The sequence below is a fragment of the Mizuhopecten yessoensis genome, unplaced genomic scaffold, assembly GCF_002113885.1.
Source record: "Mizuhopecten yessoensis strain PY_sf001 unplaced genomic scaffold, ASM211388v2 scaffold11095, whole genome shotgun sequence".
NCBI lineage: Eukaryota > Metazoa > Mollusca > Bivalvia > Pectinida > Pectinidae > Mizuhopecten > Mizuhopecten yessoensis.
This window is the reverse complement of record NW_018408877.1, coordinates 431013-436228: the sequence shown is the minus strand read 5'-3', so window position 1 is coordinate 436228 and position 5216 is coordinate 431013. Positions and strand designations below refer to the sequence as shown.

At 34.7% G+C, this 5216-nt stretch overlaps 1 non-coding gene across 1 annotated transcript; it reads left to right on the top strand.

The window, feature by feature from the left end:
- Positions 1-1468: 1468 nt before the first annotated feature.
- On the top strand, positions 1469-1547 carry Trnat-agu. The gene has a single exon. It is a non-coding gene; the product is annotated as a tRNA-Thr (tRNA).
- The last annotated feature ends 3669 nt before the right edge of the window (positions 1548-5216 follow it).

Genomic DNA, 5216 nt, shown 5'->3' with positions numbered 1-5216 from the left:
AAAAACAATACCACAATATCTAATAAGTGCCAGCAAAACCTTAATTTGTAATATATTTTTTATTAAACCTGCAACAATATATAGATAAATAATCTTGACAAAGGAACGACTTATATAGACACCATTGTAAAATAAGTAGTAAAATGCTATAGGGACGCCATATCACCTCGTTAGATACCTATTGAACGGTATAACACGTCCACTTTGTCCTGCACCACAGTGTCTCTGTCCTAGTCTTTACGGAATAAACAAATCGATGATAAAAATAAGAAGATTAATATAAACAAACAAACAAACAAACGAAATGAAAAAGACGACAAAATCGGATACAACTTTTAGTAAAATCTGTTCTGAACAAGAAGACAATTGCATCATTAATTCTCTATTTATTTGCGTGTAAAATATCTTGCTGTCTGAGTTCTGATGCGGTATCTTTCTTTAAAGAATTAAAAAAAGGTAATGATAATTAGTCAGTAAGACAAAACGTGATCGAGATAGGATAAAGAAGTGTGTGTTTTGTCTAAACAAGGAAAAAACATTGATTGACAATCAGGTTTTTTTATCAAGCGACATCATCTGAATATGAAGATTTGATATTGATAAAACTCCCGAATACTTTGTTAAATAACTCAAACGTCAAGAGTTGTTTCCCCTAACCCATTCTCTGTATGGCAGCATATAACCTAAAACTGATTTCGAGCCAGGTATCATTACGAAAGGAAACAATAAGGACAACGTGTATCTTATTTTATCATAAAGTCTTCAAAATTAATTTTAACGTATACTTATTGTATGCGTCTTTTGTCAGTATTTCCTAACAAACGCATATTCTTTCTATTACACATGCTGTTAAATGACAGTACATATGACGACATATTAGTTCTTTTGTTGGATAAGAGGGGGATATCATGACTGGTGTCACAACACAACCATAAGTGTACCATTTTGGAATGCCTGTTTTCGCCTCCGACAAAACACACAAACAGGAGAATGATGTTATTTTTGAAAAGAGGGTAATTCGAATATGGACGAGTTAAACTGTATAAGCATTCTGGGTTATAAGATTAAGCGAAAACTCTTATTGATACTGCATTGTGATTAAAAAAACCCATTACAATCGTCAAACTCGAGATGATAGATCCATTATCGTCAAACCTTCCCACTAATATTCATGTTTGTTCTCCCAGTTACTGAAAAAAGTGTACATGATGTTTATGGCTGACGGTTATAAAATTACACATTGTGTCAATTTTATGGCAAGATGTCTTTTTTATTCTAATGAAAGGGTTGTTTTATATGTCAAACCATGGCAATACTGATAACGGAGGAAGCTGTTACTGGCGCCTAAATGCTTTTTCTTGACCCATGACCCAATGGAATAGACAACGCTTTATATAATGTCCTGATTATATAATACCGTACAAAAGGGTGCACATTGATGTAACATATGTAGGCAGTTATAAAAATGGACTCCATATAATAGCTCAGTTGGTTAGAGCGCCAGTCTAGTAAACTGGAGGTCGAGAGTTCGACTCCCTCTGGAGCCTCTTTTGTTTTAAATATTTTTCTTAATATTCAAAGAATGAAAATTTTGTCTGATAATGTTAAGAGAGGCAAACTGAACTAAAATGTATGAAATATTATAGAAAAACCTCAAATTAATTACTAAGAACAAGAAAAAAATGATTTATTGCACTACCAGTTAACAGTTAACTTATCACTAGCAGTGATACTGGTGTCCAAAACATCCAAATTGTAAATGCCATACATATGCCAAAACAGATAGAGAAAGAATGAAGAATTTTTTTTTAAATGTTTATGTAGAAGATCATACCAATCTGATTCAAGTTGTCTCCCTTCATTCAGGAAGAAAGAAAACACAAGGGAGCATCACAGAGAAATAGTATCTGCTTGTCTATGAAGTTATATTAAGTGTTAATTATATGGTCAAGAGCCTGTATACTTTTTTAAACAGATACACTTATATAGATAGGGATAATATAAACGATATTCACAGAGACTGATAACGAGTCTAGCAAAAAGTCGTAGACTACAAAAGTCGAAAGAAATAGGGTTCAATAAGTATTTCGGATAGTCGGAAATAATGATATCACCTGTAAGGATTGTTAGAAGCGACTAACGCGGGGGACCCGTTACAGAATCTAGAAGTTTGATCGCAGATATCCTGGTAAGGCAAACTCCATCGTCTTATATTGATATGCTGTCCCCATTGCAATTTGTAGTTGATCTTTCTATTCTATAACATTTTTTCCCTTTTGTATATAACAAAACAACCTTTTTTTTAAGGATACGTTATTTACACTTTATTCATCAGGAATGTGTATGTTTGTAGGGGTAAGGATGGCTGCTTACTTGTTGTTGAAGGAATCACCGTGGCATCCTCGATATCCAGGGGTTACGTTCACTTTTGCTCTCAACACCCCCGGAATATGTCATAGCAAAACTGAAGGCTCATTGTGCGCCACCTTGTTGATGAGACGAGGAGACTAGTTCGATCCTTTGATATAAATCAAAAGAATCTTGCGGGCACGTAACGGTAAAAATTAACAGGCTTTGAAGTTTGGCGTCTTTCCTTTGGTATCTTCAAAAGACAGGTATCAGCCTAGCGATTGGTCAGTTTATTTTACCTGAGACCAATCAAACCGCTATATTCGTTCCTTTAATTTTGCTTTGATATATTGTAGGGGTGAAGAGAGCGAGCGTGAACGTAACCCCTAGATATCGAGGATGCCACCCTGGATACTTCAGGGGTTATGCTCACTACCGCTCTCTGCAACCCTGGAATATGTCATAACAAAATTGAAGGCTCAGTGTGCACCACCCTGTGAATGGGACGAGAAGAATAGTTAAATTCTTTGATGAACATCAAAAGAATCTGTCGGTCGCGTAACGGTAAAATTGACTGGCTTTGGAGTCGGTCGTCGCTCCTTTGTAATCTTCAAAGGACAAGTATAAGCCTTATCGATTGGTCAGGAATTTTAACCAGAGACCAATCAAATAGCTATTCCCGTGCATTCAATTTTGCTATGACATAATACAGGGGTGCAGAGAGCGAAAGTGAGCATTACTCCTGGAGTATCGAGGATATGAAGGAACTTCATCACAATGAAACGTCTCATAATCGCCATAACAAAATACCACAATACCTAAGTGCCAACAAGACCGTAATTTGAACTTAGAACCAGAAACAGTTAATACGACAATAAATCATTATTAACAAAGCAACGACTTGTATAGAGACCATTAAAAAGTTTAAGTAAAATGCTAAAGGAAACGCCATATAAGCTCGCCGAGATACCTACTGAACGGTATAACACTTTGTCCCGCACCACATCTCTATCACAGTGTCTCTGTCCTAGTCTTTACTGAAGAAACAAATCGACGAAAAAAATAAGAGATTAACAAAAACAAACAAAAACAAAAAAACCGAAATGGATAAAGAAAGGAGAGGATTATTTAAAAAGGACGACAAGATCGGATACAACTTTTAGTAAAATCTGCTCTGAACGAAAAGTAAACTTGAAATCGTATCCTTAATCCTCTCTTTATTTGCGTGTAAAATATCTTGCTGTCTGAGTTCTGATGCGGTATCTTTCTTTAAAGAATTAAAAAGGTAATGATAATTAGTTCAGTAAGACATAACGTGATCGAGATAGGATAAGGAAGCGTGTGTTTTGTCTTAACAAGGAACAAACATTTGGTTGACAATCAGGGTTTGTTATTAAGCGACATCATCTGAATATGAAGATTTAAGAATGATAAAACTCCCGAATACTTTGTTAAATAACTCAAATGTCAAGAGTTGTTTCCCCTAACCCATTCTCTGTATGGCAGCATATAACCTAAAACTGATTTCGAGCCAGGTATCATTACGAAAGGAAACAATAAAGACAATGTTTATCTTATGTTATCATAAAGTCTTCAAAATTAATTTTAACGTATACTTATTGTATGCGTCTTTTGTCAGTATTTCCTAACAAACGCATATTCTTTCTATTACACATACTGTTAAATGACTGTACAAATGACGACATAAAAGACAATAACTTATTTACTGTAGTGAGGATACTAATAAAAACCCAGGGAACTATTGCGTCCAGATGATAAATAATGTTTAGTAACAGTGAGTGCCTCTTACATGATTCAGCGACTCTTTTTCTGGTGCCTTATGCAAACCACATACACGTGATTTACATGTTAGGTACCTCCTAATAAATAATGACATCAATAATTAGAAGTAAATGTGTCTGGCGTCCTGCAGCAGAAAAAAACAACTTTATTTCGTTGCTTAATTTATTACGATTGTCGCAATGCAACTTTTGATAGGTGCAGGAAAATCTTAACCTTTTTTTTCGAAATTCATAACAAATTTACTATTTTTTCTGTTTTTGTATTGATGTTTTTTCTATTGCTGTTGTTTGATTTAAAGTTGGATAAAATGACAGGTTCTACTAAATGAGCAGAAGTGTACCCTTTGGGAATGCCTGTTTTCGCCTCCGAATTCTGGTTGGGGTTAATAATGTGTCTTCTGTATTCTTTAATGATGCACGAAACACACAACCAGGTAATTGGTGGTATTTTGAGAAGAGGGTAATTCGAATATGGATGAGTCAAACTGTTTAAGCATTCTGGGTAATTAGAATAAGCGAAATATCTTTACGATACTGTATTTTGAAAAAGGGGAAAAAACATTGCCATCGTCAAACTTGTGATGAAAGATCCATTATCGTCAAGCTTTCCCACGAATGTTTAATGTTTCCCAAGTTACTGCTAAAACTTTGCATGATGTTCAAGGTTGACGGTAATAAAATAACACATTGTGTCAATTTTATGGTAAGACGTCTTTTTTCTATTCTAATGAATGGGTCGTTATATATGTCAAACCATGACAATACTGATCATGAAGGAAGCAATTACTGGCGCCTAAATGATTTTTCTTTATCACTGATATTTCACAAACAAATAGACTTAAGGTGTCACCTCTTACGCTTACTCATTAAAACTTCTTTACACGCTGGTGAATAAGTATTTAACATAACAATAGATCCTTACAGTATACAGGTAAACAGAGTTTAGACAGGTGTTAGACCTAGGTAAGGGAATGAAGACTAAGACGAAAATGCCACTAAGTATGTAGAACAAACATCCTTAAATGAAATAAGAAAAGAAATCTTACGAGATTTATAATTAAAGAA